Source organism: Callorhinchus milii, unplaced genomic scaffold (assembly GCF_018977255.1).
Source record: "Callorhinchus milii isolate IMCB2004 unplaced genomic scaffold, IMCB_Cmil_1.0 Scaffold1, whole genome shotgun sequence".
Classification (NCBI taxonomy): Eukaryota; Metazoa; Chordata; class Chondrichthyes; order Chimaeriformes; family Callorhinchidae; genus Callorhinchus; species Callorhinchus milii.
The window spans coordinates 19,365,569-19,378,983 of record NW_024704742.1 but is presented as its reverse complement, the minus strand read 5'-3'; the positions used below and the strand labels follow the sequence as shown (position 1 = coordinate 19,378,983).

At 48.3% G+C, this 13,415-nt stretch overlaps 4 non-coding genes across 4 annotated transcripts; all 4 read left to right on the top strand.

The window, feature by feature from the left end:
- Positions 1 to 666: 666 nt before the first annotated feature.
- On the top strand, positions 667 to 738 carry trnad-guc. Its single transcript has one exon. It is a non-coding gene; the product is annotated as a tRNA-Asp (tRNA).
- A 5,784-nt stretch (positions 739 to 6,522) lies between these two features.
- On the top strand, positions 6,523 to 6,594 carry trnad-guc. The gene has a single exon. It is a non-coding gene; the product is annotated as a tRNA-Asp (tRNA).
- A 2,155-nt stretch (positions 6,595 to 8,749) lies between these two features.
- trnad-guc lies at positions 8,750 to 8,821 on the top strand. The gene has a single exon. It is a non-coding gene; the product is annotated as a tRNA-Asp (tRNA).
- Positions 8,822 to 11,739: 2,918 nt separating this feature from the next.
- trnad-guc lies at positions 11,740 to 11,811 on the top strand. The gene has a single exon. It is a non-coding gene; the product is annotated as a tRNA-Asp (tRNA).
- The last annotated feature ends 1,604 nt before the right edge of the window (positions 11,812 to 13,415 follow it).

The following is a 13,415-nucleotide window of genomic DNA, read 5'->3' as shown; positions in this document are numbered from 1 at the left end:
TCTTGTTCTTAAATATGTTCCAGGCCTGAACCACCTTCCTGGTACAGAACAAACAGTCACTACACTCCGCAGTGTATCCTGTGAAGGGCTCGGGGACGTCCTCCTGATGCGAATGCTGCTGTACCGAGTGCAAGGATTAAGGATTATTATTATGGGGAGGCCGGCAGGTGGGTGTCCAGGGGGGAGCAGGTCCACTGGGGCCGAGGAGCTGACTCCACCCCAACCTCGGGTGACTCTGCATTAATTATAATCAGATTAATCGTTGCATTTGATGAAGCGCTTTTCACATCGGGAGGACGGACACGACAAAAGCGCTTCTCACAGGATTTGCCGTGGACTGCGGGCGTATTATTATTATTATTACTAATCTTATTTTGCAGCGGAAGGCGGTAAAAGCAGCCAATGGCCGCGCGGCCACGTCCCGCAAAGCCGCCCGGGAGCGGAGAGGGGCTGAGGGCAAGGGGGAGACTGCTGTGACGTCACCCGCCCCCCCCCGGAGGGAGTGCAGTCTGTGACGTCACTCCCCCCCCCCCCGGGGAGGGAGTGCAGTCTGTGACGTCATCCCCCCCCCCCCCCGAAGGGAGTCCAGGCTGTGCCGGAGCTGCCGAGGAGCTGAGGCTGTTGGTGCTGACAGTAAGTGCTGTGTGTTCGGGCTGCTCGCCGTGGTCCTCGGTAGTATAGTGGTTAGTATCCCCGCCTGTCACGCGGGAGACCGGGGTTCAATTCCCCGCCGGGGAGACCTGACAACTTTTTTGGCCGATTTTCTCGCAATTACAATGTCTCCGCTTTATTTTCTTTCCCTTTTGGTTTTGCTCCAAATAGTAACTCTATTTTAAACAACAACAACAATAAATAAAAAGTACGTTTGTCGCCCCAGCGGCTCCGAGTGGTTTTGTTGCCACGAAGTACTCGGTTTGACAGTGAACTCCGCGCCTCTGTGTGTCAGAGCTTTGTTGTGTGAACTCCTGATCAGCTGTAACTGTGCTCTCCTTCCTGCAGGTGTCGCTCCAGTCGATGTGCAGACAGTCAAACCCACAGGAGACTTTGTTGCCAGTCACAGGAGGATGGCATTTTTTAAAAAAAATGCATAGATAGGCAAAGGGAGTGGGCAAATAGGTGGGAGATGAAGTCTAATGTGGGAAAGTGTGAGGTCGTCCACCGAGGCGGCAAAAACAGTTGAGCAGATTATTTTTTTAGAAGGGGAGAGACTCGATAGTGTTAGCGTTCAGAGGGACTCGGATGTCCTTGTACACCAGTCACAAAATGTTAGTTTGCAGGTACAGCAACCAATTAGGAAGGCTAACGGTATGTTGGCATTTGTTACAAAAGGATATAAGAGTAGGGAAGTCTTGCTGCAACTATACAGGGCCCTGGTTAGACCGCACCCAGAGTATTGTTTTTTGTAAGTTTGGTCTTATTTAAGAAAGGATGTACTCACCTTGGAGGGTGGTAGGTTGGTACCAGGGATGAGTTATGAGGATCGGTTGAGCAATTTAGGCCTATATTCCTTAGAATATAGAAGAATGAGAGGTGATCTTATAGAAACCTATAAGATTATTAAGGTTTAATAGATAGTGGGAGACTTTTTCCCCTGTTTGGAGAAACTATAACCAGGGATCACAGTCTTAAAATTAGGGGTAAGCCCTTTCGCACTGAGTTGAGGAAGAACTTCTGCACTCAGAGGGTAGTGAATTTATGGAATTCTCTACCCCAAAGGGCTCTAGATGCTCAGTCCTTGAACATATTCAAGACTGAGATTGATAGATTTCTTGTGGATAAAGGGATTAAGGGATATGGGGATAAGGTGGGTAGGTGGAGTTACAATAGATCAGCGATGATCTTATTGAATGGCGGGACAGGCTCGAGGGGCCGAATGGCCTACTCCTGCTCCTAATTCTTATGTTCTCATGTTCTTTGGTGTCTATTTGGTTGTTGATGGTTGTTGATGGTCTAAACTTCATTCACACTGCATACATAACTGGACCACACCAGAAATGTTCTTTCCATCAACAGCAACTTGCATTTATAGAGAGCATTGGGACGTCCTCCCGACGTGAAAGGCGCTGTATTCTTTCCATCATTTTAATAACTGACTGTCAGGAGACATTCAACAGCAGACCTGCCTGCTGATTTAATTATAATTTTAAACACTGCTTCCCTGCTTTAATGCCCTTTCTATCAAGAGTTGTCCCCATCAGTTCTCTGTAATGTGGCTTCAATTTATTACCACTAAGCAGGAGGGAATATTTCTGTTGTAAACGGTTATTTTCAACGAGCTACAAAATAATTCCTACCTTGAGCCATTGTCGGAAACAGCTGGAATAGTTATTGCCAGAATGGCTTAAACTATCCAGGACCTCCAGTGTTTAAACAATCTGCCAGGAACCATTCCTTTGTCACCAGAATTAATTGTGGAAAGAAGCTGAGCTGGAAGAAAATCCTGTCAGTTATTTATTTAACTGGTGACAAGTTCAATCACATTCCCATTGTGTTCATCTCACTTTGAGGAATGTGAGATGAGCTCCAATGGTACAGAATACAGGTCCACAGTATTCCAGGGCACTGCTGGTGACAGCACAGCCGGTCCGGCTCATCAGCAGAACCTGGAAGGGCCGACCAGTCACTGGGGGCAGGGAGTCATCCCATTCACTCCTGTTAACCCTGCAAGCCAAAGCCTTAACGGGTAGGGTGGTCCTAGCTGGACAAGCTTGCCAGACAGTGATGTCAATGATGTCTATGCGGTTTTAGCTGGTTAGGCTCCAGCAGTACCACATCTAAAAATACTGGTCCTGTACATTTTGACAAACATCTTGGAAATAGTTTGAATTGTTGCTGTATGAGCTGGATGGAGCCACTTGTTACGCAAATGGCAAATGATCGCGAGTTCGTTTTAAAATGATGACAATGCAGTTTGTATTTTTACATGCTTACGTGAATGAGGATGTTGCATAAAATGTTATTGCAACACCGAAAAGGACATCAAAATATTAGTTGAATTTCAAAACCTCTGATTATTTTAAGCTGAAGCAGTTCTCTTATAATAAGTGCTATGTTTATAAACTGCATCCCCATAAAACATCTCTTGTGGAGAAGAACATTTCCCTGTCTTGCTTGTAGACTAGGATGAAGATGAAAAGAAAAAGAAATGGAAGAAAGCAATATGCCTATTTGACACGCCAACTAACATCAAAGAGGTACAACATAGCACAACAAAATAAACCTGGCATACAACTGAACCTCACTTGGAGATTGCACTAATGGAGGCTGTTCTTACAGCAGCTGGGTAGAAAGAAGGGATCATGAGTCACCTAATGCTTTCACTCAGCAAAAGATATAAACACTAATTGTAGCACAGTACAACAACACAACAACAACAACTTGTACTTATATAGCACCCTCCATGCAGGGTAGTGTCTCAGAGCACTTAACAGTGCCGGAGCCTGACTCCAAGCCGGGGTGGGGAGCGGGGGTGACCATAAACATGGTTGAAAAGAAAGGTTTTTAGACGGGACTTGAAAAAGGGGAAGGGGGGAGGTAAAGCAGAGGGAGAGTGTTCCACAGTTTGGGGGCGTAGTAGCTGAAAGCATGGCTGAATGGTGGAGCGAGGGATAAGCAGGAAGCCGGTGCCAATCAAGCCTAGGCGCCGGGTGATGGATTGGGGATTGAGGAGGTCGGAGAATGAGGGAGGTGCCATGGAGTGAATGAATTTGAACATGAGAGTGAGGATCTTCAAGTTGATCCGTTTGGTGATGGGGAGCCAGTAGAGTCTGGCCAGAACTAGTGAGATGGGGGTACGAGTTTGGTCTGGGTCAGTATGTCAATATGTGGCAGAGTTCTGAATGAGCTGGATTTTTTGAGTAGTGGAATTGGGGAAACTAGTGAGGAGTGTGTTTGAATAATTCAGGCAGGAGGTGACAAACACATGCACGAGGGTTTCAGCTGCATTTGGGGTAAGGTGCAGTCAGAGGCTGGCAATGTGGTGGAGGTGGAAGAAGGTTGTCCTGGTCAGGGACCGGTCGTGGGAGAGGAAGGACACCTGGGGGTCGAACCAAATGCCTAGATTGCACCTAGTACTGAATGGTTGAACACTCTGTGTGATAGAGGACGACAAGAATACTTTGGAGTGATGTCTGCTCTGCCCAGTAATGTCACTGAACTTCATTTTCATGGTGCAGTAATTCCATCCGCACAGCATTGAAGGATGAGGTTTTTTTTAATGTAAACTTAATTATAAGATATTTTCATGTAGAAGTACAGCATTAAATGCCTTTGGAAAAACCACCGCATGGATGCAGGTGAACATTTTCATAAAATTATAAAGAAAACATGATGTTTTGAACCTTTTAAGTCACTGTAGCATTTCAATATGCTGATAAAACAAGATCACTGGTTCTTCCTTCCGCATCCCCTTGATCCCAATGGATCATCCAATATGAACCAATGAACTTTTGGGCATAAAGTTTGGTTTAGCACAAATTGCTTTGTTTGACTGACTGAGCTTATTGCTCAGAATACACAGTCGCTACAACATTACATATCTTGCGAAGCGCTTTGAGGGAAGTGGCTGGGTTTTGTCTGTGCATGAGCCAACCTCGGGAGAACAGTTTGAATTTCCCACATTAACCTTGAGAGGCCGGCAGGTTTTGTCTTAGATTTATGGAAAACTCAGAGTATCCGTGATATTTTTTCTGCTGTGACAAATCTGCAGCCCTAATCAGTACACAATTAATGCTTTCATTCCTCCTGATATTAATAGTACTATACCAAATGCACAGATTATTATTATTATTATGAAGGACGGAAGGGCGGGTATTTGGGTAGGGTAAGATCCATTGGGCTGGAGAAACTGCTTCATCCCAGGTGATTTTGCGATAATTCTCACAATAATAATCCTTGCATTTGATAAAACACCTTTCACACCGGGAGGATCAGCCCAAAAGTGCTTCACAGGATTTACTGTGAAGCGTAGTGATTTATTTGGGGTCAGCTGGGTATCTTGACACACGTGGAAACCCATCACCATGCTTCAGAGTATCCAAACCAAGCTGAGAAATCCCTTCATCCCACCCACACATGGAAATCCCAGATATAGATTGTTGGAATGGAAAGTGCGCTCTCTCCCGGGAGGGATGTGTCGTACTTACTTAATTCTGGAAAGTATGAGGCGCAGGTTGGGTAGAGCCAAGGCTCGGGGACCCCGGAGTGTGTGCCGGGGATACTGCTGGGATCTGACCAGCTAAAGCTGCACAGCTTACATTGACGTCACTGTCCGGCAAGCTTTCCCGCTGCTGGTCCAGCGAGGACCACCCTACCCGTTAGGGCTTTGGCTTGCGGGGATAACAGGAGCTGAGTGGGATGACTCGCTGCCCCAGTGACTGGTCGGCCCTTCCGGGTCCTGCGGATGAGGCTGTGCTGTCCCCAGCAGTGCCCTGGAGTACGGCGGCCTGGCCGGCCTGGCTCAGGGACCGGACGGCCGGGGCGGCCACAGAGGACCGGCTCCATTCCCACATTTTGCGAAGTGTGGTGACGGCGCAGACTTGGCAGGTGGAAGGCGGCGAAAGCACCCGACCGTCAACGTCGCCGCGGAAACGCCCCGCAAAGTAGCCAGACAGCGCTGAGAGGAGGGGCGGCCGAGACAGCGCTGAGAGGAGGGGCGGCCGAGACAGCGCTGAGAGGAGGGGCGGCCGAGACAGCGCTGAGAGGAGGGGCGACCGAGGCAGCGCTGAGAGGAGGGGCGGCCGAGACAGCGCTGAGAGGAGGGGCGACCGAGACAGCGCTGAGAGGAGGGGCGACCGAGGCAGCGCTGAGAGGAGGGGCGGCCGAGGCAGCGCTGAGAGGAGGGGCGACCGAGGCAGCGCTGAGAGGAGGGGCGACCGAGGCAGCGCTGAGAGGAGGGGCGACCGAGGCAGCGCTGAGAGGAGGGGCGACCGAGGCAGCGCTGAGAGGAGGGGCGACCGAGGCAGCGCTGAGAGGAGGGGCGACCGAGGCAGCGCTGAGAGGAGGGGCGACCGAGGCAGCGCTGAGAGGAGGGGCGGCCGAGCCAGCGCTGAGAGGAGGGGCGACCGAGGCAGCGCTGAGAGGAGGGGCGACCGAGGCGCGCGTCCGGGGAGCAAGGCGGCCAGCAATTAAAAATAGGTTGGTAGCCCAAAGTCCACCACACAATAGCCCAAATGTAGCCCAATATTAAGCGTTGCCCCTAAGGAGCAGCGGCGGCGGCTCCGGCAGCGGAGACGGTATCCGGGTCAGCGGGTTCTGAACTGTGTCAAGAGAGTGTCACTCGGGGAGCGCGGGGGGGGGGGGGGTCTGTGACGTCACCCCCCGGAGGGAGTGCAATCTGTGACGTCACCCCCCCCCCCCGGAGGGAGTGCACTGTGACGTCATGCCCCCCCCCCGGAGGGAGTGCAGTCTGTGACGTCATGCCCCCCCCCCCGGGGAGGGAGTCCAGGCTGTGCCGGAGCTGCCGAGGAGCTGAGGCTGTTGGTGCTGACAGTAAGTGCTGTGTGTTCGGGCTGCTCGCCGTGGTCCTCGGTAGTATAGTGGTTAGTATCCCCGCCTGTCACGCGGGAGACCGGGGTTCAATTCCCCGCCGGGGAGACCTGACAACTTTTTGGGGGATTTTTCTCTCAATTACAATTTCTCCGCTTTATTTTCTTTCCCTTTTGGTTTTGCTCCAAATAGTAACTCTATTTTAAACAACAACAGCAATAAATAAAAAGTACGTTTGTCGCCCCAGCGGCTCCGAGTGGTTTTGTTGCCACGAAGTACTCGGTTTGACAGTGAACTCCGCGCCTCTGTGTGTCAGAGCTTTGTTGTGTGAACTCCTGATCAGCTGTAACTGTGCTCTCCTTCCTGCAGGTGTCGCTCCAGTCGATGTGCAGACAGTCAAACCCACAGGAGACTTTGTTGCCAGTCACAGGGATGGTAATAATAATAATAAATAATAATAATAAAATAATAATAGTCTTTGCATTTGATATGACGCTTTATCAAGTCTTCGAGACGTCTCAAAGCGCTTCACAGAATACACTGTAAACCGAATTGACGGTGTATTTTGTGGGCGAAACCCGGCAGCCAATTGCGCACCGCAGTGTCCCACAAACAGTCGCGGATTAAGAGGTTAAAAATGTTTTTTGTTGAAGCCTTGCATTTCACCCCAAGGACTGTCTTGGGGATTGTTGGGACGTCCTCCTGACGTGAAAGGCGCTTTATAAATGGAATCTTGTTGTTGTTGTTGTTGTTGTTTCTTATGGCTCAGCTATTACCACCTTAACTCTGCGCACAACTGGACCACACCAGAAATGTTCTTTCCATCAACAACAACAGCACCTTGCCCATTTATATAATGCCCTTCATGGGAGTATCGCCTACGAGCGCTCAGATGCCCTCATCATACTGAGTCAGGGAGAGAGGAAAGGGCTCATAGACCTAGACGATGAGGAAGGTTTTCAGGTGGACTCTGAAGATGGACAAGGAGTGGGAGGGCAAGGCGGAGAGATTGAGATCAATGTAATCCTTCAACAATTCTCCCCATTCATGCGAAAAGTGACGGATGAAAATAATATGAATGTAGTTCAGGAATAGAGTGCGATAGAAAGATGAGAGGAGGTGGGAGAGGGAGGAAACTTTTTGCAGAAGATGGATTACTGCACCGCCGTCTGACATGAACAGGACTGATTGTATTCTGTCCATCATCTTATTAACTGACAGCGAACATTCAACACTGGCCCAGCTGCTTATTTCACTCTCACTTTAAACACCGTTACCATACTTTAATTCTCTCTCTATCCAGAATTGCCCCCATGGGTTCTCTGTAACGTGGTTTTGATTTATTGCCAAATAAGCAGGAGAGAATATTTCTGTTGTCAACAGTTATTTACAACGAGTGGCGGAATAATTCCTACATTGAGTCGATGCCAGAAACAGCTAGAATAGTTATTGTCAGACCGGCTTAAACTATCCAAGAACTCCAGTGATTAAACCATTTGCCAGTAACCATTCCTCTGTCACCAGCAGAACATATTGTGGAAAGAAGCTGAGCAGGAAGCAAATCCTGTCGGTTGTTTAACTGGTGACGTGTTGAACCACATTCCCGTTGCGTTTATCTCACGTTAAAGAATGAAAGACGAGATGTGTTGCAATGGGACAGAGGTGTACAGTCGGCCTCTTATTTGCAAGAGGACATGAAGGAGGAATCTCCGAGGGGGTTCAATTTTTTGGGTCGATCACAAGTGGAAACCCATCACCGTGGTTAACAGTAACCAAACCGAGCCGAGAATTCCCTGCATCCCACCTACACGTGGAAATCCCAGAGATGGATTGTCGGAATGGAAAGCGGGCTCTCCCTCTCCCTGAAGGGACGTCTCGCACTACCCCGGACCAGCCTGGCCCAGGACCGGACGGTGCTCCGGAGGGTAGGATCGAACCTGATGTTTCTTGAAGTGCGGTAACGGAAGCGTCTTTCTCCATCGAAGCGACAGAAGCGACGGAGCGGCGGTGCGGAAGGAGGTGACTCACGGGTCACCAATATATTATTATTATTATTATTATTTTGTAGGTGTTATTACCCCGATACCGATGAGTGAGTGAGTGCAGTCTGTGACGTCACCCCCCCCCCCCCGGGAGGGAGTGCAGTCTGTGACGTCATGCCCCCCCCCCCCCGGGAGGGAGTCCAGGCTGTGCCGGAGCTGCCGAGGAGCTGAGGCTGTTGGTGCTGACAGTAAGTGCTGTGTGTTCGGGCTGCTCGCCGTGGTCCTCGGTAGTATAGTGGTTAGTATCCCCGCCTGTCACGCGGGAGACCGGGGTTCAATTCCCCGCCGGGGAGACCTGACAACTTTTTTGGCCGATTTTCTCGCAATTACAATGTCTCCGCTTTATTTTCTTTCCCTTTTGGTTTTGCTCCAAATAGTAACTCTATTTTAAACAACAACAACAATAAATAAAAAGTACGTTTGTCGCCCCAGCGGCTCCGAGTGGTTTTGTTGCCACGAAGTACTCGGTTTGACAGTGAACTCCGCGCCTCTGTGTGTCAGAGCTTTGTTGTGTGAACTCCTGATCAGCTGTAACTGTGCTCTCCTTCCTGCAGGTGTCGCTCCAGTCGATGTGCAGACAGTCAAACCCACAGGAGACTTTGTTGCCAGTCACAGGGATTGTTTTGGTGTCTATTTAATAAGGAATTGGTTGTTGATGGTCCAGGTATCACCGCCTTCACACTGTATACATAACTGGACTACACCAGAAATGTACTTTCCATCAACAGCAACTTGCATTTATGGAGAGCACTGGGACGTGAAAGGCACTGTATTCTTTCCATCAACAAAACAAAAAAAAATAATAAATTGGTCATTGTCAATCCATAACTGTTTGTGGGACATTGCTGTGCGCAATTGGCTGTCGCGTTCGCCCACAAATATACAGTCAATTCACGCTTTGAGACGTCGAGAAAACGTAAAAAGCGCTATATCAAATGCAAGGATTATTATTATTATCTTAATAACTGATTGTCAGGAAACATTGAACAGCAGACCTGCCTGCTGCTTTCATTATAATTTTAAACACTGCTTCCCTGCTTTAATGCCCTTTCTATCAAGAATTGTCCCCATCGGTTCTATGTAATGTGGCTTCAATTTATTGCCACTAAGCAGGAGGAATATTTCTGTTGTAAACTTATATTTTCAACGAGCTACAAAATAATTCCTATCTTGAGCCATTGTCGGAAACAGCTGGAATAGTTATTGCCAGAATGGCTTAAACTATCCAGGAACAATCTGCCAGTAACCATTCCTCTGTCACCAGAATTAATCGTGGAAAGAAGCTGAGCTGGAAGAAAATCCTGTCAGTTGTTTAACTGGAGGCATGTTGAACCATATTCCCATTGTGTTTATCTCACATTAAACTGAAAGAAGAAATGTTCTGCAATGGTACAGATGTGTACAATTGGCCTCATTATTGCAAGATGAACTTAATGGGGAATTTCCAAGGGAATTCATTGTTTTTGGTCAGCCAGGTGTCTGTCACATTTGGAAACCCATCACCATCGTTAGTAGTATCCAAACCAAACAGAATTTCATACATCCCCCCTACATATGGAAATTCCTGAGATATTTATTGGAATAGAGAGTGTACTCTCCTGGAGGGATGCATCCTGTTACCTCATACGAAAGTATGAGGCGCAGGTTAGCAAGAGCAAAGGCTTTGGGACCCCAGAGGCTTGGGGTACTGCTGGAGTCTAACCAGCTAAAACCAAATAGCTTACCATTGATATCACTGTCAGGCAAGTTTTCCCAGCTAGGACCACACAACCCATTAGGGCTTTGGCTTGCAGGGCTAACAGGAGTTGAGTGGGATGACTCCCTGCCCCCAGTGACTGGTCGGCCCTTCAAGGTCCTGCTGATGTACCAGACTGTGCTGTCATCAGCTGTGCCCTGAATACAGGGTATTCACAAAGTCCTTTATTTTCTAACAATGAATTTTCATTTTGTGTTGCAGATGAGCCGAGTGAAACACTCTCTGATACCAGTAGCTTCCTTGTCACTCCATCCATGGAACATGGCGACGGATCAATATTTGCCATGAAAATGATGGCGGTCACAGCGATCCTCGCAACATCGAAATACAGTTAAACACTCGCACTGAATACTATGAATGCTTCCAAATACAATTATCATCATTCTCCCACGTGTTTCAGTTGTTGGTCAGTGCACTGCAGAAAAAACTATGGGTCTTTGTGAGCACATTGTACCGTGGCCCCTCGTGGGTCAGGAACCAGACTACTGAGCGCGCCACAGACGGGGGTGGGATGTGATGTGGGAAGTAACCCGACGTTCCGGGGTGTGTAGTGACATATCTTGCGGGAAAAGGCGGCAAAAGCTGCCAAATGTCGCGCGACAACTTCCCGCCTAGCAGTCGGGAAGCGCTGAGGAAAAAGAGGGGTGGCTGTTGGGACCACCGCCCACTGCCTCCGTTCGGAGGGCTCGGGCCTCCTGTTCATCCCTCGCCCCCACCCCTCCACCGAGTGGGGGTGGGGGGGGGTGGTCGTGCTTTCATCCACTACGCGTCCCGAAACTCTGGAACTCTCACCATCAATCCCTCCGCCTTAGCACCCAACCCCCACCTCCCCGCCCCACTCCCCGCCCCACTCCCCGCCCCACCACACGTTCAAGTCCCTGCCTAACGACCTTCCTTTTTGATGGTACTCAGGGTCACCTCCCCCATCACCTCCCATTCCGCACCCCCCACCTCAACCCCCCCCCCCACCCCCCACCCTCCCACCTTCCACCCCCCCGCCCCCCACCCCCCACCCTCCCACCTTCCACCCCCCCCACCACCCCCCACCCTCCCACCTTCCACCCCCCGCCCCCCCCTCCCCCTGGCTCGGGGGTCAGATCAGACTCCCCCAACTCCGCCAAGCGCTCCGGGACGCGGAGGCCGCGAGAGACATTTGTTGTTGTTGTTGTTGTTGACGTGCAGAGAGCAAGAGGGTGACTGCTGTGACGTCACTACCCCCCCGAGTGGAGTCTGTGACGTCACCCCCCCCCGGGAGGGAGTGCAGTCTGTGACGTCACCCCCCTCCCCGGGGAGGGAGTGCAGTCTGTGACGTCATTCCCCCCGGGGAGGGAGTGCAGTCTGTGACATCATCCCCCCCCCACCCCGGGAGGGAGTCCAGGCTGTGCCGGAGCTGCCGAGGAGCTGAGGCTGTTGGTGCTGACAGTAAGTGCTGTGTGTTCGGGCTGCTCGCCGTGGTCCTCGGTAGTATAGTGGTTAGTATCCCCGCCTGTCACGCGGGAGACCGGGGTTCAATTCCCCGCCGGGGAGACCTGACAACTTTTTTTTTGGATTTTTTTTTTCTCAATTACAATCTTATCTATTTTCGGTTGTTTTTTTGTTGCTCCTCCAAGCAATAAGTCCATACGTTTAAAAAAAATTACAAAAATTTACAATACACATATGTGTGTGTGTGCGTGTGTATTGCTGATGCACAAGAGCAACTCGAGCAGTTTTTTTTGATTGCAATAAAAATAAACACCACCACCACCACCACCAGCAGCAGCACTAATTGTTCTGCAATTAATCCATTTTTAAAAAAAATAGATGTTAATAATAATAATACACGCGTTTTGCTCGTACACAAGAGCAACTCCAGGCGTTTTTTGTTGTTGTCGATGCAATCAAATACCACCAACAGAACTAATTGTGCAAAGAAACCTGGGCTGTAAGGAAATTATTATTATTATTATTATTATTATTATTATTATTATTATTATTATTATCTTGTGTTTGACAGGTTGAACCACATTTCCATTGAATGTCTGTCTCGTCAGGTTGAAGATTGCGAGAAGAACAGCTGCAATTGTACAGATGTGCAAAGAGCAAAGAGATTACAAACAAAAACAACTCTCTTCTGTATATATTTTTTTGCAATGCAATGGGTCAGTGGCTAAAAATACTGCTCTGTGCCTGAGCATTTTGACGAGCGTGTTGGAAATAGTTTGAATTGTTGCTGTGTGAGCTGGGGGGGACCATTTGTTAAACACACACAAATATCAAATGATGGTGAGTTAGTTTTAAACTGATCACAATGTTTTTTAACACTCAGAGCTTACTTGAACGAAGAAAGTTGCATAAAATACGATTGCAACACTAAACATCCATCAAAAGATGATTGGAATTGGTTTTTTTTAAAAAAACCTCCGATTATTTTAAACCCAAAGCAGTTTTCTTATAACAAGTGCCAGATTTATAAACTGTGTCCCCCACAAAATTGTGAACCTTGGAGACTGTAAACTTAACCTTTGGAGTAAAGAGAGATCAGGCAACAGACTGTAACACACTGGACCGAAAGATAAACTACATTTTTATGTTACAATGAAGTCAATCTTTGAGAGTTTGGTGGCTGTTTGGGATCTGCTTCTCTTGTTTGAATTCACACACTATCTGTCTTTGCTTTTGGTTTCCAACTTGACTTTGTTGCAGAAGAGTCTTCACAATGTTCACATGCACCAATGTCACCTGTCAATGAGAAACTATCAATGAGAAACGTGGGGGAAAGACTGAGGTCCTTAATGCAGATCACAACCCCTGTCGAAAAGACAAATTAAGAAATATAATTCCTTGTTAAATCAAGTCGAACTTGGATGTTAAAGGCATAGAGATTGTGAATTGAAGATTGTGGGAAGCAGGAAGCTGCAGCATTTCTGGGAATGAATGAATGAATGAATGAGTTGAACCAGGAATGGGTGAGAGAAGTCTTGAATTCAAATAGGTCTGAGTCTCGCATCAACCTTTTGTAATGGGTAGAAACAAATTATTGTCATTATTATTACTTTGTCTTGTGTTTCATGGGCTTTGTTTTCCCCCCTAAATTTCGAATTAATAGTATAGAAATATTACATAGCATTGAACTATTGTATATCGACATT